Raw genomic sequence first — 20,988 nt, forward strand, 5'->3', positions numbered from 1 at the left:
TTGTTTTTACATTTACTTATTTTTTTTATGAATTAGAGATTTATAATACATAATTCCACTCTTTAAGTGATTAGAAGAATATGAACTTTTGTTATTCATTTAGAGGTTTTCTGACTAACTTTTCTTTTGTCATTACTCATCTTTTTCTAATTTACAATTAAAACATTTTCAGCTATTTTCCATCTTCTTCTGTGTGAATGTCAGCTTTTAGCAGTTCAGCACTGTTGTTTTCAGGTGAAAATTTCTGTATTTTTCATCTCATTCAAAATTTTTAACTTAAAATTCAGCAATTAATTCATTTCAGTGCATACATTCAGATTCAAGCATTCACACTGCAGTTTCTTCAGAAAATGCACTTTCTAGTTCAAACTGATTTGTGGCTTCTCTTAGCACCAGGTTTATAATCTTGCTAGCTAGTTAGTGTTAGCCTAGCGTTGCTGCTGCCGCTGGGCTCATGTTACTTAAAAATTAACACCACAGCCTTAAAAACCTTATATAAAAATGTGTCTGTGAAATTTTTTGTTGATTGTTTGAAATAAAAAAGTGAGATAAGAGCCCAGGTATGTTGTGCCAGTGGTGAGAGAAGCACAGGTGCAGAAACTGATCAGTGTGTAAGATAACCAAATCGATACCTAAGACAGAAACACCTTGAATGGGTTACTTAAACATCACTGGGTGAAATGTCACTTTGATGCACCAACAGAAAACTTATAGTTCAGGTAACCTGCATGCCTTTGCACTTTAAAGAGACTGGAGCACCTAAAGGACACATGAAAACATTGACAGATTCACAGATAAGGCTTTTGCACAGAAATCTACAGTACCTGCACATTTGAGCATGTTTAATTGCTTCACTCAACAGCCTGACGTCAGATGAATGACTCTGACAATCTAATTTTTCCTGCAGATTGAATGTACCTTCTGTGCAAATTGGTACCATACAGTGTTCGTGGACTTCCCCTGTAAAGAAGGCGACTACAAATGTTGTGCATGCCAAATAAACAGGAAAAAAACGAGATCCCTGTTGTCTTTGCTTACTGATTGTTTTTAGTCTTGACAATCCACATTGCTGGCATTGCATCTTTCAACATGTTTGTGGGTGGATTTGAATGCATCAGGTGTAAGTGCAGCCACGCAGCCACTCAGCCTCTACTCAATGTGGTCATAGAAGCAGGTGCAGATGTGTTACAAGTTAATCTAGTAGTAGGACTTAGCACTTAGCCACAGGTGGCAGTAGTGGACTGACCTCATTTAAGACTACTCCAGCTGCTATGTGATAGTGGATCTGCTACAAATTGAAGATCGTATGCAAGTTTTGGAAATTAACCCATGTATTATGTTGAAAAAAAAAAATGACATTGATTTTGTTGCGGGTCATTTTGACCCGTACTGTGTAAATCCACTCAGAATTGTCAAAAAACTGCACTAAAACAATAGCAACTTTATTTTCCATTAGATAAACATGTAGAACACAGACATACAACACAGTTTGACTTTCCATAACTATTTTTAGGAACAATTTGGTAAAGGTTTATCGTTCTTACAAACACATTTCTTTTGAACTTGCCTGATGTTCTCAGTTTTCCAATGTTCAACATTTTCAATTTTGTCCACATGATGGACAGAATGTAACTGTGTGCTTTCTGCAGATGTACTTCTTGCATTTCTCACAAAAAGTGCTTGTTTTAAAACATGAATCTTCCTAAGTTAGATTTAAAACAAAAGTTTCTACGTCTCCTCCAGACTCAAAAACAGATGACAAACCAATCGACACACCTGAGTCACTGACTTTCTTCAATCCACTCACTCTCACTGGCTCTGTTTATTACTAATCACTGTGTAACTGCTGTAAATTCACAGTAACTGCCATCTCCTTACAAATGTTTATTGGATTAACCACACTTGTACAGACTGTATATAACAACCAACTCTAAAATGTTCGTTTGCAGAGAAAAGACACAGACAGACTATACTTACAGGATGTCATGTGACAACACTAATGAAATATTGATGTGTCATATTTGTTCAAGACATTTTTCTTATGGGCAAAAATATTAAAATCATGATGAACAGGGGTGGTGATTCCTATGACTTTGTGTATATAATTTGGAATTTTTTTTACAAATGTGGGCCAAAAATAGATACATGATATCATTTCAAAAGTCTATTTGCATGACGTACAAACAGACACAATTGAAAGTTACAAATGTATTGTGCATGAAACGAATTCAAACATGGTGCAGATGCGTGTGTCACAAGTTGATCTGGCTGTAGGCTATGGCACTTGGCCAGAGGTGGCGCTGGTTGATTCGATCCATGTTAGTGCACACAAAGTAAACTGCACGCTTTAGTTGTGAAGCAAAAACGCTGAAATCGGAGTAATAAAACGTGTGAGGGGAACGATAACGACGACCAGATTCTCCCGATCGTTTACTCTTGCTGTCCCGTGAACAACACTGGCGTGGTGTTAATTGTTTGCTGTTTTCGCGATCGCGTCGCGCATGAGAATATCAGCAGGTAAACTCGTGACATTTTTAAACATTTTGTTGTTCAACAGCATCAAGACTGACAGAGTGTGTTTGAGATAACCTCACAAGTGTCACAGATGACACATTTGGCGTTTTTTTTTTTTCTGGTTTGTCGATAGCAGCTCCTGAAACGCAAGTGTGCCACACATCTGTTCGACCAAATCCAGTTAATCTAAGTGCCAGTTAATCTGGAACACCGGCTCTATCGAGCCTTGACCTCCCGGTCAGCTCTCGCGCTGGTGGATAGCAGAGCTCTCCGAAAATGTGGAAGCACTTTTGCAAATATGTGATATTTTGAGAAATTAAGTAGATATTTGAGCATTACACAGCTACATTCTCACCTGAAAATATCTTAAAAGGTTATTTTGTGACCCAGAAAGGGTAATCTGGGGAAAAGGAGGATCACATTTGTCGGCCGCAGTTGTCGGAGCCTGTGCGTACTTGTGTACTTGTAAACGCGGCAATGGCGGAGGAGCGCGGCTAAAAAACTTTTAAATATTTTTTTTAATGCTTTGTGGCAGCTTTTGAACATCTGTGGCATCTATTAATGTCAAATCTAGCCTTTATTTAACAACATAAGCAAGCTGCTTTTATATTTAACCACTTTTCTGTTTAATTACATTTTAAATCATAATAATAATAACAATGGTATTTATTTTGTTAAAAAATGTGTTTAAAAACAAGTTTTGTTGTGAAAGCTATAATCCAGATTAGTGGCCTGTTAAATGGTTAAAGTCTAGGTTGCCTTTATACTTGAGAATAAAGTAATATAGCTTGTCCTTCTAAAGAATTAAGTTTAATTCCACAGTTGAATCATAAGAAACATGTTACATATAAACCCTGCCAAATGTTAGATCTGGTCATTTTGCTTATTAGAAACTTTATATATTGGAAGTTAACTTTTTAACAAGCATGTAATGATTATATTTAAATTAGGTGGTCTTTTTTTAAACACATATCTCTTTAGGCCTAAACTGACAGTGCCAATACCACACATTCACACACATTAGTAGATGGTGTTTTTAATACTATATGTGTTAGTCTAATTTGGTTGTATGGGGTCTACATTGGCCTTCTGTGTTGTAAGTTATAATGATTGCACAGCCATTAAGGATCAAATCAGCTCCTAAAAAATTTCTGTTTTTTCTCCCTCTGCTTGCTTCTTACTGTCTTTGAGGCTCGGGACCAGCACTCCTGTTGTTGGACAGAAAGACATCAACTCAGCGGTAAGTATTTTGGTTTTCCAATATATTAGCAATTGTCAGTAACATTTATATTAATTAGGCTGAACTTTCATCATACTTTAGATGAGCCCTTTTTACTTATTGTTTTATTTGTGCTTTGGTTTGGGGAAGTTGTTTCTTTACTGATCTTTTCCTGTCTTCTGTTATTAGACTTGAGATATGACTGCACTATGCTGTTGCTGTTGACTCCAGTTAATTCTACAAGACATGCTGTGTAAGTAAACAAACAGCAACAGTTTGGTCTGCCTTTCTTGAAAGATCACATCCCCCAAACTTAGTTTAGAGGGTCTGCACTGTATATAGTGAAGTCTGCAAGTTTTCTAACAGCAAAATTTGTTTTGTGCCCAAAATCATTTTGCACATCATTAGAATGAAAGTTATTGGCCATTTTGCATAGCCCTTTTTAAAATTATGCTTTCATGACATTATTGTATGTTGGGTGGTGGTCAGCGCTATCCAGACTGACAAGTGGGACATTGAATGTCACCTCCGGTGGGGAGGGAGCCTGAGATTGTCTAAATTGGAATCTGTTCTATACCAAATGCAGAAAAAAAATATTTTAAGAAAGCAATTAAGTTTGTGTTCCAAAAAATATGATTGTTTGCTTGCAGGACACCAGGAGAGATGAGTCCTCCATCACAGATGGTGTGGTCAGTGAAGATGGTCACCTGCAGGTTCAAGCTCATTGCATCTCCAACCCACATCCACTGCCACTCTACTTAAGGGAAGCTAAAGACTTTCTTCTGCACTTACATTTGGATTACCTCGATCCATGATAGTCATTCAGGCAGTAATGCCTGGACTGGAAACAAGCCATCCTTAAAATTTTACATAATTCCAGCTCCTGTGTTGGAATGAAAAACAAATGTGTTGTTTAAAGTAGAGACTGCACTTGTGACAGAACAACAAATATTTTATTTTGATTATATAAGTAATGTAAGTACAAAACAAACTTGTGGTAGGCCTAAACTTATTTTCAGAATAATTACATCTGAGACTTTGTTTCATTGTAAGATTATAACAGTGATGGCAATATAATTGTTTGTTGTTCAAGAGAACAGTGTCCAGTATGTTGGCTGTTATACTTTTTTGCATTTGAAAATAAAAGTTGGGCTGATTTTAACATCATTACAAAAAGTGTTGTTAATTATTTTTAATCATATTCAGTTTACCACAACTTGTTTTTTCATTTAGTTGAACTTGAAATGTTTGTCAGTAGGTAAACAATTAGTATTGTACATTCAGAAATATCAAGTTATTCTTAATACTGCATACTTGCAATGAATAAGTTGTCCTAACAGTCATCTTAAGTAAGCTTTACTTAGTTGTTTTGAGGCAACGAGTTTGCATATTTTTTTGAGTTCTGGAAACTAAAAAGGTTTTTAAACTGTACTCAAAGTGAATAAGTTGCCTTAACTTAGTCATCTTAAGTAAACTTTAGTCAATTTTTTTGAGGCAACGAGTTTGCATAGTTTTTTTGAGTTCTGTGAACTAATTAGATTTTACAGTGTAAAATAACAGTAAGAGCTGGGGTAGGGACAGACACTGAAGATGTTGAAGGAGAGATTGTGCTTCTTTCCATTTTTCTATCCAAAAAGAAAGAATATTTTATAATTATTTTTATTATTAAAATTATATTAAAAATAAAAAGCATCAGAAAATATAACAGCAGAAAAGGAATTTAAGATGTGAGAGCTAAACAAAACAGGAAACAAACGGGAGATGGGCAAAAAATACAAGTTAAAAAGAATCCATTGATGATCGGAAATAAAGAATAGAACAAAGAGAATCAATATTTAAACACAAATTAAAAACTAAGTCCAGTGTTTGTCCTTTGGTTTGTGAGGGGCCAAACACATGCTGGGGAAAAGAAAAAGAATCCGTGATGCTGATCAAACCTCTGGCAAAGAGGTCAGAGCTATTGTCAGTGTTTATGTTAAAATTCGCAGCTGCACTGCTGTACTGGGGTCCGGCGGACAGTCCACCACAGCACAGTTATTCCTGACTGTTATCTATACTGTCTTCTTAATACAGTGGATAGCATAGCGCCTCTGGTTCAGGTTGATGCCGCACGCCTGTCTCACAAAGCACAGCCCCCCAAAAAGGTCGATTGGATTGGTCAGACCCCGTTGCTGACGCAGTCTACAGAAAGACACTGCACTGCTTATAATATGATGAGGAGCAGAGACAGAGACTCTTCCACAGCAGCATGTGCGGCAAACAGCGAAAACATCCGGAGTAACTAGTGATATTACGTTCTTCTTACCCTTTTTAAAACTCTTTTTGTGGTTTTATAATTTGTTTCACCCTATATCTATATCAGCTATTATGATGTTACCAAGTAACCATCTACCAATGGGCTAAAATGACCTATTGTTTTGCATTTATGGACCTAACAATACCATAATAGAAAGTTGCATCATTTTTATTTCAGGCCAAACAATACTATAGAATAGAATAGAATAGAATTCAACTTTATTGTCATTGCACATGTCACAGGTACAGGGCAACGAAATGCAGTTTGCATCCATCCAGAAAGTGCTTTAGTCGTGATATAGATATATTACAATATAAATTAGCAATAATAGAGATGTGTAAGTATATTACAGAAATGGGTCTATTATGGTATGTTATAATGTACACAGTGTGAAGTATGTTATGAATATTCTATAACTATAAGTATGTACAGGCTGTAGTGAGTACAAGCTATGTACAGGCTATGAACAGGATATAAATATGAAATAAAACTATACAGAAATCTGAGATATACAGTTATACAGAATGTGAACTATGCAAGTTATAAACAGTTGTGGGATTAAAAATTATCGTATGTACAGAATGATTATCTACACAGAACTATACAGTAGTGGTAAAGTGCTAGTGGTTGTGGGTGTGTGTATGTTCAGTCCATGAGTTTAACGTGGGTCAGATGTCAGGAGGCAGAGTTCAGGAGTCTGACAGCTGTGGGGAAGAAGCTGTTCCGGTACCTGGTGGTCTTAGTCCGGAGGCTCCTGTAGCGCCTCCCAGAGGGCAGGAGGGTGAAGAGTCTATGTGATGGGTGACTGGGGTCTTTGATGATTTTCCCAGCCCTTTTCAGACACCGCTTCCTGTAGATGTCCTTTATGGCAGGAAGTGGTGCTCCGGCGATGCGCTGGGCAGTTTTCACGACCCTCTGCAACGCCTTCCGGTCCGAGGGAGAGCAGTTCCCGTACCAGACTGTTATACAGTTGGTCAGGATGCTCTCGATGGTGCAGCGATAGAAGTTCACCAGGATGTCTGAGGACAGGTGGTTCTTCCTCAGAGTCCTCAAGAAGAAGAGGTGCTGGTGAGCCTTCTTGACCAGCTTGGAGCAGTTGGTCGTCCAGATGAGATCCTCGGAGATGTGGACTCCCAGGAACTTGAAGCTGTATATAGCATCTTGTATAACCATTAATCAGTTTCAGGTGCTTTGGTGTTAACTAAATTACATCAGGTGCACTAGAGGGGAAACAATGAGACAAGCCCCAAAACAAGAATGGTTTTACAGGTGAGGCATTTGTCACTACTGGTAGCATGAGGTGATGCCTGGAACCCACAGAGGTTGCCCAAGTAGTCCAGCTCCTCCAGGATGGCACATCAATACGTGATAGCACAGTTTTAAGAGGAGATTCCAGGAGATAGGCAGTTACTCTAGAAGAGCTGGACATTGCCATAGGTCTATAACCCAGCCGTCAAAAGCACATGGAAGGATCCCATAAAGTACAGATGTCTCATAGGAGATTTGCACTGAACAAGACTAACTTTTTGGACTATCTGTGTGCCCTGTTCATGAAGCTGGACAGCACTGAGCTTTTCTTTTTCAAATCACTGAAGAGTTGCCAGCAGTCCCTTTGTTTGCTTTCATGAACAGTGCATAATCCTCACTGGTCAGTGCTACCATGGTGGTTTTGGTTATGCTAATTGCTGGGCTAAAAGCAAGTTAAGTTAAAGAGGCAGATTATGGCTACTCCTAGCTGCTTCAAAAGCTGGCACTGACAATGTGTATCTAATGAAGTGTCTGGTGAGTGTATTTAACGGTTTATATTTAATTCCCTCTTCACAAACAAACAAACAAACAAAAAATTAAAAAGTGCTGTATACAGTATAGCAACATGAGGCTTAGTGGCTATTTTAGTCTTTGTGTCTCAAACTGATAATGTTTAGGAACATTTCAGGGGTACGTACCTTTAGGAGAAGGAAAGTAAACATTGTCTCAGCATGTGCAGCCTTTCACGTTGTACCTTCACCTCACCGTGATAAATGCAAAAGTGTCTTTTTTGATTGATTGCCTTTTCATTTTAACCTTTCATATTCTTCTGTCACACTGTATAATTTTCTTTCTTTCTGTTTCTTGCTTGGCTGCACAGATGAAATTCTCATACATTATGCCAGCTTGTGCAAAAGGACTGTGGCACATAAAATAGCTTCTTTGACAGAGGTGTATTCAAAATTGTCATTCATGCAAAAAGACAAAAACAACTGTTTACGATAACAAAGAAAATAAGAAAAAATACTTTCCCTTTTCCACTCTCACAATCACATCTGCCTGTGGATAAATAATACATTTCATCCATTTTCTTAACCCTTTATGCAGTTCAGGGTCGCAGAGTTTTCAGTCCCTATTCCAGCTGCTAAAGGGTGAGAGGTCGGATACACCATGGACTGGTCACCAGAATGTCACATATTTAAAAATATGAAGGTGTAGAAAGTGGCTTTCTACACCACCACTGCTTTCTAGTGTCCAGAAACACGAATGAAACCATCTATCCATCTTCTTCCGCTTATCTGGGGCCAGGTCACAGGGGCAGCAGCGTAAGCCAGGAGTGCCCAAACTTTTTGCAAAGAGGGCCAGATCTGGGAAGGTGACAATGCGTGGGGGCCGACTATTCAGCCTGAAATATTTTGAACCAATAACATTAAATGCAAATGAACAACTATATAATCTTTTTCCTTTTTTCACACACAAATTTTATTATGAATTTTTTTATTATGAATCATTTATTATTAAACATTTTTACCAAAATCATGTATTTGAAAAACACATAAAATGAAGAAAAATTAAACATCTAAATTCAAAACATGTGAACAGGAAAATAACATTAAGAGTGAAGATATTCAAAAGTACAAAACATTGTGGGCCATAAATCCGTACATCACTCATTCTTTAGTTTTTTAATTGACCATCAAAAATCCCCCAAAACTACAATATGTTATTTGATTTTGAATCACATATCAAAAACAAAAATTGATGTGTTTTTTATTATTTCAATTTTTAACTCGGATCAAAAATACGAAAATTGAAAAACCGGCTGCCGGTTATAATTTAATCTATAAAACAGATTAAATTATGAGCAGTCTCTTTGCCTCGCTTGTATGGATTACATAGCAAAAGTTTGTGATAGCCGGCGCACAGTGTTTACGTCACAGCAAAGGAAGGTCCGGCAGCCAGAAAAATTAAAAAAAAAAAAAAAAAAATTAAAATCAATTGCTGACATCTGGAGAAACTCATAGGAGGTAAAAAGAGGAGGGTATACATCAAAAGGAGAATTTGATTTTATTATTTAATTTGTAGGGTTTAGAAGACCTGGTTTGATTGTCAACTGAAACAACAACAACAACGAAAAAAAGAATTAAAAACTAAGCAAATAACTTGCCTGCACTAATGTGAAGGGTGATAATTAGACCTTGACTGAAGTAAATGGGCCAGGTCTGGCTTGAAAACAGTAGTTTTGATGCGCAAAATGTCACGCAAGTGAGAGTCAATCTCCGCCTCACGCGGTTCTTGTTCATGTTCATGACCGAGAATGTCTTCTCGCACAAGTATGTCGAGCCAAACAAGCTCAGCATTTTCTTAGCAAATGTTTGAATCTCTTGGAACCTGCCTTAATCCAGCTGGCGGTACAAATCAAAAAAGAGGGAGCTGTTGGTGCGGATTGCGATACTCGGTGTCACACTGCAGCTCAATGAGTTCCAGCTTCAGCTATTTATCACCGGTTTCATAACATGGTCATATTTCAAATGTTTAGCACAGAGTACTTGTTGGTGAATAATACAGTTGAGTTTTATAGCTTTACCTCCTTGTTTGCTGACTTTGTTACAGACTAGGGTTGTTAATCCATTTCTTTCCCCAGCCATGGCAGGTGCGCCATCCGTAATAATACCAGTGACTTTATTGCACGGTAGTTTCATGTCATGTACAGCAGAACAAACAGCAGCAAATAAATCTGTTCTTCTTGTTTGGTCCTTAAGGCTCTGGAGGTCAAGTAGCTCTTCACTCACGTTCATTTTATTGTCCACTCCTCTCAAAAAAATCAGTGATTGAGCGTTGCATCTGTGCTTTCGTTGTGTGTGTGTATGTGCTTTTGTTGTGACCAGAGGTGAGGGTAGGGACGTAGATCGACCGGCAAATCAAGAAAAACCTAGCAAATGAGCAAATGAAACAATTTTAATTCATTAAACAAACATTATTCACATTTTGCCACAAGGCTGAGCTATAATGTCACAAATGTGAAAGACACGCTACCGATGTGTAGCTAACATTAAAACAAAGATAGGCGCTTTTTTCCTCAGTGTAAAACGCTCAAAGGTTTTCCTGACTGATGTCAGTATGCTAGATTACTTTTCTGTAAAGAACAGAGCCAACACTGAGGCTTTCTGTTTGTTTATGTCTGTTTATCGAAAAGATTAGTCAAAAACCACAAAGCCAAACTTTGTGAAACTTGGCAGAGACGTGGACTATTTGCAGAAAACCCTTGAAATGTTGGTCCTAGTCTGGATCAGTTTCTTTAAAATTGGAAAACATATCATTCACTTTAGGAAAGAACATGCTCTTGTGGCTTGTGCTGTGAGTTGGAACGTTTTATCAGACAAACAAAGTCACTGCACTCCCCAAAGGCCAACAGAAACTCATCAGGCTACATGGACACACATACAGCTACACATAGAGACCAACACTTACATCACAAACTGCTAAGGTCACACAAACCCTCTCTCATACACTCACTCACCATTCTATCACATACAGACATGGAAAGGGCAACACTGTCAACCTTTTCCCTCAGATACACCAAGTGTTGTTTATGCTGCTGTCAGCTGTTCTTTGGACAGAAACACGCTGCTGAGCGCCTGCAGAGACCCACCACAAAACTATGCATTATTGATTCGTCCCATCTTGGATTATTTAAAAGTGGAAGTAGGATCAAGTGCAAACTAACTGCTCACTTTGTAGCCTGAATTCTTTATTAAGTTTGGTGCTTTGTCAAATTGAGCTCATGTACCTGTCATTTTTAAACAGACTTCAAGGTAAACTTTGATCACTTTTGTATTTTTCTGTTATTATTAAGAACCATCATGGAAAAACAGTTCAGTTCTCTTCCAGCCGTGATGATTCTGCCTTCAAGTGCTGCAGAAAATATTGTTGTGATGAAGAGAGAACACTCAAAAGGGGAAGGTAGGAATTTATAACAATCCCCCTGGTTGCCAGATTAAAGGCTGAGCATATAAAAGCCTTGCCAATGAGCACTGGTAAAAGTGATGAGTGCAACTTTTGGATAAAAAGGTTAAAAATAAAAGTGTGTTTATGTGCACTGCTTCTGCAGCAAAATGGAACTCTGTCTTTTTTTTCTCACTGTTTTGTAGCTTTTTAATTTTGTAAATCAATTCTGACAAATGTTCTATTTTGTTATAGCATTTTTTAAATCAACGATGCAAACTTTTGACACAAAAACTACAGTATCTTGTGGAAAATTGCTGCCTATATGTTGATTTCAGCTCATGTATCCTTGGGATTTTGTGGCCTTAGCTAATTTTACCACCTAAATTTGATGTGGTTTGATTAAAATGTGTATTTGTGTCCATCATAAATTAGCAATGAGAGAGGTCGTCTCTATCATTAAGTTTTCTGTCACAAAGCATTTCCAGAGTAGAATGTAAAGTGAAGAAACAACATCCAGTGTTAGTGTTTGATGCATTTAATTCACAAAAGCTTCATTGGGTCAGTGAGCACCATGCCATGAACATAAAACAGAGTAGCGTGTCTCTACACTGTCATCATCACACAGCTCAGTGATGGTCCTGGGGTTTTGAGTGGTTTCAACAGTTAATTAAAAACAGAATAAAGCAGCTCGTCATCATGATTGACATTTCTCACTGAAGGCAGTTGTATATGTCCTTTGCATGCTGACAAGTTAAATTGCAGTTGTCACTGTCATTCACAGGGGCGAGAAATATGTACAATTTGAGCATGGCTAGTGCAAATGTATTTCCATCACAATTTGTCAAAAAACTGGGGATGAAAAATTGCAAACTGCAGGGCAAAATGTCATGTAAATGTCAAAAGATGGAAATGTGTTTGTGATGAGAAAATTCATGTCAGTCAGGCAACTACAGGCTAATGTGGACAAGAAGAGAAAATAAAAGAGACCATAGCAGAGGAACTGCTCCTCTAGAGGCGCCTGTGAGTGTGCTAAACAACTGAGTTGTTGTAAAGGTTTAGTTGGTTGGTTAGTTGGCTGGTTGAGAGGTCATTGGTCGTACCATTTTTCTGAAAGTCACGACATTACGTACAGTATTTAAAGTGCTTTACTGTCACATCCCTACTGTTTGAATAACAGACACAACACAAACCTACTGATTTTCTCCCTACAGCAGGACCGTAAAACAAATAGATACTTTGCCTTTGATGTAAACTCTTTTTTTTGTAAACTCTTTTAAGATGCAGAATGTCAGTGCCAAAAAGACTTGAAAGAGATGGCACAACTTACATACGTCATGTGTGTAATATAACATCTTGCCACACTAACTATTTTGTAAGTTTCCCAGAGGACCAGTGCCAAAACGTCTATGCAGAGCAAAAGTTACCACTATCCCAGGAAAAGAGTTTCAAGATGTAAATATAAAAGTTACTGATTTGAAAAAACACTGTAAAGTCTAATACGTTGCCTTAGAAAAACAAAGTAGAGTTTATTACAGATGCAAAAGTTAGGGCAACTTGATCATAGCACTCTTTCACAGTACTTGGAATAACAAATAATACAAATGTGTAGTTGGTTGAAAAATGCTACATGTTTAGTTTTCGTTTCCTTACCGAGGTTGTACCTCATTATGTCAGTAGATGGTGCTCTTGCACTGCTGTGGAACTACTGGAGAGACTCCAGCTACAAGCTCCGTGCATGCGCAGTACAGACATAAATGATCTCTGGCCTGAGCAAGACGCAAGACGTGGATAAAAACATCAAGTTCACCAGGGAAGACACAAAGGATAACTGTTTGCCATTCCTGGACTGTGCCGTACGCTTCGAAGAGAATGGAAACCTCGACATTGAAGTTTACCGGAAGCCCACACACACAGACCAGTACCTCCTCTGTGTTCCAGAGGGTGGTGGGAGTCAAAAACTTGGAGTAATCAGGACCTTACAACACCGGGCAGAAAATGTTCCTTCTAAGTCTGAAGGGAAAAAGAAGGAACACAACAACACAGAAGAGTCACCTCAACGGGACAAGACTCGGCGGTCCGTCTGCATCTAAAGGACAAAGGCCTTTCCATTGTGAGTGACCATCTTTGAACAGAGGTGGTGGTCTACGACACCAACTGTCTGCCATCTATAATCCAGTTTTGAGATCCCTTCCCATTCACATCCTGGGCCATCTGACCTCAGGAAATCACACGATAAGGTGGGGCTTTCACAATGAGCTCACCTGAAACCTTGGCTGATTGTGACCTAAACCCGTTTTCACAACTTGGCTCGTGTGATTAGATAGAGGATCAAGAGGGGGTCTATTGTCCCTCTTGGAGGGATACTCCCACAGGGCCTAAATCTGGGACTCGCCACCATTTGACCCTAGAACTGAAGAAGCTTCTTGGGTGAGAGGTGAAACGTCTTCAAGCAACTTAAAGAAGTCCAGACACTTTTTTCTTTCCAAGCTCCTTAGAACGTCAGTGTATCATCTGCAGAATGCTAGTATGTTAAGTAGTACTATAAGTGTATGTTAAGATAGTGGCAACCTGCACCTTTGGAAAATGTGTTGTAGAATTTGTTCTAGGGTTAGCCAGGCAGTATTGAGTACGGGCGTTATGGGGAAAGATGTAAGTTGGTGAGCGTGGTATTTGCAGTCGTCTGTCGCCATGTTGTGTTATGTTCAGGTGACGCCAAATACAAAAGTAATGGTGTATATGGCGCGAATGTGGGGAAAGGTTGTATGATTGTTAGATGGGTTATTTTGGTTTATGCTGTTATGCTTTAGCAGTGAGTGTTTTAAGTGTTTGTTTTAAATTAATTTGTATTTATTTTGCTTTTGAAAGAATGCTTTGTTTAACTTTATTTTTGTTTATGAAATCTGTTATTTTATTGGAAGAATGTGTTGTTTAGTGGGAGTTGTATTGTGTATATGTTAAGAAAATAAATGGCAGTGAGAAATAAATGAGCTCTGGCCTGAGCAAGACGCTAACCGCAGTGTCCTCTTTATTAATCCACAGTTTTTTCAATAATTGCCTACTCAGTGCTCTGTAGCCTGTGTGCCACTTGCTGTCGGTCCAGATTCTCCCCAGTTCTGGCGCCGGTAACAAATGCACTTTTTTCTCTTTTTTAAACCTGAGGCAAGAATTCGACCCCAAACATAAAATATGTGTGTTTATTTTAGCATAATTAATTTATTGGTTTTCTACTTGGAAACATTAATGGACTAAGCATGATGGACAACTACACACACGAGATGTTTGAAAAGAAAAAGCTCTCTTTCAGTTTTGATAAAATAATGTGAACACACACACACACTAAACACCTGCTGCATGACTAACCCATTCACATGGAGGCATCATTATAACATGTCCTAGGGATAGATGTGTGCTCATTCTTCTGTGTATGTGTTTACTTGTGATTGACAGCTCTGCTCAGCTCTCCTGTGACTTTGCCAGCATATGAAGTGTCAGAAAGTTGAAAGGCAGACAGAGTCACAAACAGGCAAAAACTAACTGGAGGGATTCCAGCAGAGAAATTGACAATTATATTTCAACACCCTCTTTTTTGGCATTATGATTCATCCCAATTGCCCTCCGAAAATACAGCGTAAGCAGTCCCAGCCATTCCTGCAATTACCTGTCACAGCTGTCATGTCTCATGTCGGGGCGATCGTGGCTCAAGAGTTGGGAGTTCGCCTTGTATTCGGAAGGTTACCGGTTCGAGCCCCGGGTCGGACAGTCTCGGTCGTTGTGTCCTTGGGCAAGACGCTTCACCCGTTGCCTACTGGTGGTGGTCAGAGGGCCCGGTGGCGCCAGTGTCCGGCAGCCGCGCCCGGGGTGGCTGTGGCTACAACAGAACGTTCTGGCTCAGTAAGTGCAGCACGGAGCCCATCCATCATTTCTCTGCCATTAATATAGAAAACTTCAAATTATGCAGGAATCAGTCACTTAATTAGCTCCACTGGTGCTCCTCCAAACCCTCCTTGAAACACACAGAGAACTCTTTTCATATCATCTTGATGCATTCTCAATCATCCAGGAAAGTAAATCTCCAAAAGTTGAATCTGTTCATCTGGACGTAGCGTTTTGTGGGAGAAACGTTTCGTCACTCATCCAAGTGACTTCTTCAGTCTCAGCTGACTGCAGGTTTCCCCAAACCTGCAGTCAACTGTTTATAAGGTTTGGGGAAACCTGCAGTCAACTGTTTATAAGGTTTGGGGAAACCTGCAGTCAACTGTTTATAAGGTTTGGGGAAACCTGCAGTCAGCTGAGACTGAAGAAGTCACTTGGATGAGTGACGAAACGTTTCTCCCACAAAACGCTACGTCCAGATGAACAGATTCAACTTTTGGAGATCTTTTCATATCACTTTTTCAGAAAAGTAACATGCTCATTGTGGGCATGAATGAAGTGGGAATTTTGATTTTTTAATGATTTCTTTGAGCTGTTCATTTTCCAGGGTGAAATGACTGTATAGCATACATTCTTAATGACTTTAAAAAAACAAGGATTGTGTGTACAGACATGAACAGAGTCAAAAGTATACATATGGGGAGAAGAGAGGAGAGGGAAACAAGGCAAAAAGCAACAGCAAGAGCTAGAGCAAGAGCTTAATAATTACTAATAATTTCATACAGAAAGTGAAAAGAGATGAGTGAAGAAGATGCATCATATGATGCTCGGGGATTTTACAAACTTTACAAAACAAATACTTGTGTGGCAAGTATTATATTTCACACATGACATATGTAAGTTGTGCCATCTCTTGCATGTTCTTTGGCACTGACAATCTGCATATTAAAAGGGTTTACATGAAGGTTGGCAACATATCTATTTGTTTTATGCTCCTGTTGTAGAGAGAAAATGTATCAGTCAGTTTGTGTTGTCTGCTATTATTCAAACACCAGTTTAAGCTTATTGCAGCAAGACTAAGGGATGGTTCAGGGTCACCTGAGTCAGCCTTAACTATAAGCTTTATCAAAGAGAAAAGATTTATTCTAATGTTAGAATCTAATCTTAAAAGTAGAGAGAGCGTCTGTATCGAAATCCAAGTACAGGCTCTGACTCCCATTCTACTTTTATAAACTCTAAGAAACACAAGTAAACCTGTAGTCTGAGAATGAAGTGTTCTGTTAGAATAAAAAGGTACTGTTCTGGATAACTGAAAGCTTTTCAGGGTCTTTTCAAGTGATCTGATATTGGTAAATTACAGTAGTCAAGCCTGGAAGTATTAAATGCGTGAACTAGCATTTCAGCATAACTCTGAGACAGGATGTTTCAAATTTTAGTGGTATTGCACAAATGAACATATTTGTTTAATGTGCACATTAAATGATGCATCCTGATCAAAAACTACTCCAAGATTTCTCACACTGCTGCACATTTTGCTTTGTGCAAATGCTTCTCGTAGAACAGAGTCTAGTGTAGAAAAAGTGGCGAAAAGCAGAAAAGCTAAGACAGAAAAAGAAAGAAACTAAAAATAAATGCTGCAAAATGTGTTGGATTAACTGACATGTTCGGTGTTCCAGCAGCTGCTGCACCATCAACAGCCGTACCATCAACAAGTAGTAAGAAACTGTTTATGGTCACTGGAGGCTATTATTGCTAGCACTAATCACCAAAAATTGCTCCTTTGTCTGTCCTGAGAATGGTATCAGGCGTTTTAGGTTCTGCAACAGTTACAGAGTGGCTGACTTACTTATTTTCGGCTGTTGTGGAGAGGACAGTTAGCATCCTTTTAATTCTGGGAACCAGATGGCTGCCAGCCATAACCTCCGTTTGAGTGTCCAGCCCAGTTAAGGTAAGGATACTGCCTGCAGCAGCCGCTATTTTGTTGCCCGTCCTTTGAGAAACTCCTGTCTTGTCATGTCAGCTGTTTTGTTTTGTTTACTGTGTTGTCTACAGTCCTCTCCTGGCAGGCTGCAGTTCACCTGTGCAGTGTAAAAAGCTATTTGGATTGTGAACCTTTTATTTTCTTTGTTTTAAAAGTGTGTAAGTGTGATGTTTGAATATCATATGCTTGGAGTAGATTTGAGTAGTTCTGGTTATAAGACTGTGAGCCAAAAGCCTGGGTTAAGTGTCCTATCAGATTTTTGTCATTTTTAATGTTCTTGATGTGTTTTTATTGCAGTTACTAGGGATAAGCCAATAGGCGTGGGACCTCTCTCATAGTGTGTCCTTTTCCAAAACTTTTTTTTATTGTACAGCACCGTCGGTGTGAAGTTGGTTGGTTTGTACGTGTGATCTTCCTCTTCTTGTGGTCCTCAGCTACTGCTAGGTCACAAGACTCAATATTTGGTTGTTTTACTTAATTTAGGACGCTACTACATGATAGGCTGCGCTACAGTCAACTTTTATTGTGATCCGTGCTGCAACTGCTTATAATTCCTTTTTTTTTTTAACAAATATATTTAATAAAGCTATTTTATTATTGGAACTAATCTCCCTCAGTAGTGTATTTTTGAACCTGTGTAATCCGTTTCGTTTTTATTTCCTAGGGGTGAAATTCTCTTAAGTGGTATTGTTGCATTCTGATCATAACTCCCCTGACCACCTCGCCATATATGCATATATACATGTTGAGAGACCGAGACAGAGAGAGCGACAGTCCAGCCCTGTACATAAGACCAATTGTAGTACTCATGGTAAAATACAATACATAAACTCTCACTGCCATGGATGTCTACCTTCTCCATTATCTTGTACATTTTCATCAGGAGGTTGCATCAATCCTCTTTTATGCCATCCAATAGAATACCATCTATCCTCAGGAGATGCTGAGGAGGACTGATCTATTTATATTGTTGATGTTGATATTTGATCTGCTGTGAACAGTGTTTTTGATTTCCCTTTGTAAACTGGAAGCCTTGAGGGCAAACCTCAGCCTGATTATCGGTCAAGCTTTAAAATTAAGGCACATGTGGTTCACTTCCTCTAGCCTTTCCTGTCAATCAAAGTCTCAGATCTTTGCTGTGTGCTCCTTTATATACTTTGTTCAAAATTTCAATTAGTTTTTTTCTTTTGTTAATCTCCTTCTCCTATGAAGAACCTGCTGTTTCATTCAGTGTCACATTTCACATATGATGGATGATTTAAAAAAATGTTTATAATGCTTTGTAACAAAAAAGCTTTTTATTTGTAATAAAGAATACATAAAGAGTACATACACAATTATATACTGCCATCCTTGATTCGTTAGTCACAAATTAAGCATTATAGAAAACAAATACAGCCTTATGTCATAATACCTGATTGCTCCACCCTTGGTGGCAAGAACTGCAAGCATCAGTGATGACTGTCTCTTTCACACTTGTGACCTACTCTTCTTTACAGAAGTGTTTAGCCATACTGGAGTGTTTTCAAGAATGAATGGTCATGCCAAAGCATCTCAGGACTTTTACTAGGCCACTCTAAAACCATTTTGATTTTGATTGTCATTCAGAGGCTGGTGAGTTTTCAGATGAGTTTTTCACATAGCTTTAGGTAGATTTGAAGAGCTAGTCCCTATTAATTAATGAAATCATGATTTTAAAACTGAATTTTGGATTTACTTAAATTCACCTTTGTCTAATGTCACACTTTGTTGAATGATCTGAAACATTTAGGTGTGTTAAATATGCCAAAAACTTGGAAATCAGGGAGGGGCAAATACTTTTTCAAAGACCTGTAGTTGATCAAGGTGCTCAAGTTACTGGAGTCTCACTCACACTTCTTTCTGTCACAGGTTACGCGGAACTCATGGCTGCCTGGGTTCACCAAAGCTACAAAAATGAGTATTTAGCACAAGAATTCATGTGTGTATGACCAGGTAAATATTCTTAACAATAGCTCATTGTACTTCATGTACTTCATATGCTATGTATCACATTACAGATCTAATCTGATAGATTTCACCAAATATATTATTTAGTCGTTTTAAATGCTCAAACAAGACAAACAGAAACAGCAGATACATTTCAGAGGTCCAGTTCAGTGATTTGAATTATGTGAGGTGAAGCCTGACAGGGAGTGCAGCTGCCTGTGTCACACACTGTCAGTCGGTGACAAGCTGTGACACAGCTCATAACCTTACTGGTATCCACTGGCATTTGAATGGATGAGTGAAGAGATTCACCTTTCAGCTGTTAAATATTTTATATATCTAAATATACACTATACTGGCCAAAGATTTCTCGTCTGCCTTCACATGCATATGAACTTGAGCAAAATTCCATTCTTAATCCATTGGGTTTAATATGATGTTGACCCACCCTTTGCAGCTATAACAGCTTCAAGTCATCTAGGAAGGCTTTCCAGAAGGTTTAGGAGTGTGTCATATCAATATCTGTTTACAGTCAACAACTGCCTCTCAAAACTAAGAAAGGACAACTCAAAAGTATTTCAGCAATGTTTATTACTAATTTTCACTATATCACAGCAAAGAATTCATCCACCTCCAGATGGATGAATTGGAGAAGTTGCAATAAGCTGCAGCGCCAGCAGAGGGGGATTATTTTATTTCAAGTCAATATGAAAATAATCACAGGAAAGTGTTTAAAAAGACAGTAATTGGTGATAGTGGGAAGAAAAACTCGCTTCTAACAGGAAGAAACCTGTGGCAGCAGGTCAGGGAGGAGTGGCCATCTGTTGCAACCAGTTGGCTGTAAGGGGAGGAAGAGTAAAAGACACACTGTCAAGAGAGCCAGAGATTATTATGCATTATGGGAAGTAGCCTAGACCTATTGAAGCATAAATAAGAACGGCTTCAGGGTCACCTGATCCAGCCCTAACAACATGCTTTAGCAAAAAGGAATGTTTTAAGCCTACTACTACTTTTCATCTTCTCAGCTTTAACCCGCCCCTTCTCTGTTTTAATTCATTGGATTTCTGCATCTATATCTTAGATTTCTGTTTCCTATATATAGTGGCTTGCAAAAGTATTCGGCCCCCTTGAACTTTCCCACATTTTGTCACATTACAGCCACAAACATGAATCAATTTTATTGGAATTCCACGTGAAAGACCAATACAAAGTGGTGTACACGTGAGAAGTGGAATGAAAATCATACATGATTCCAAACATTCTTTACAAAGAAATAACTGAAAAGTGGGGTGTGAATACTGAATACATGCCCCAAAATGTATTCTGTAACGTATTCCGTTACGTTACTCAATGAGAGTAACGTATTCTGAATACTTTGGATTACTTAATATATTATCGTGCTGTTTACAACTACGTGAATGTACTATTGCTGTGATTTATTACTGTTACTGAAGGTCCGCGGCTCCGAACAGTAGTAAAGGGACCTCGGGCTAATACAGTGGGTTCCGTGTCGGGCTGGTAGCCGAAAAATAGCTTGACTTTGTTGTCTGGGTCAACTTTGCTTGCCAGAGACAGAGAGAGGCGTTGAAAGGCTGCTCCAGCGGAACTTACTTTTTCCGGAGGAAAACACGAACACAGTGTACAGTTGAGTCTTAATAGCTTACTTACAAATGGGCTCGTCAGGCACTCTTCTTGGCTGCAGTGGTTATTATTATATTTACATGCTTCCAGCTCCCGTTTTTGCTCCGTGACAGCTCGGACTTTTCCTTTCTCTCCCTCCCTCGCTCACAGACACATAACGTGTATGGTAGTCCATTCTCGCTGCAGCACGGACTACACTGCCCATGAGGCCACATTCTTTAGGGCCATGCCTGTAGCATTCTGCCTATTAGCTTAGCACAACAACAACAACAACAAAAAAGCGCTCTCTCACCCAGGAAA

General features: G+C 38.7%; 1 long non-coding RNA gene across 1 annotated transcript; it reads right to left on the bottom strand.

Moving 5' to 3' along the window:
- Positions 1-19,619: 19,619 nt before the first annotated feature.
- On the bottom strand, positions 19,620-20,746 carry LOC109200007 (uncharacterized). The gene is made up of 2 exons (XR_002060239.1): positions 20,716-20,746; positions 19,620-19,885 (listed from the first exon to the last, which is right to left on the bottom strand). It is a non-coding gene; the product is annotated as an uncharacterized LOC109200007 (long non-coding RNA).
- Between the last annotated feature and the right edge of the window lie 242 nt (positions 20,747-20,988).

This window comes from Oreochromis niloticus, linkage group LG2 (genome assembly GCF_001858045.2).
Source record: "Oreochromis niloticus isolate F11D_XX linkage group LG2, O_niloticus_UMD_NMBU, whole genome shotgun sequence".
NCBI lineage: Eukaryota > Metazoa > Chordata > Actinopteri > Cichliformes > Cichlidae > Oreochromis > Oreochromis niloticus.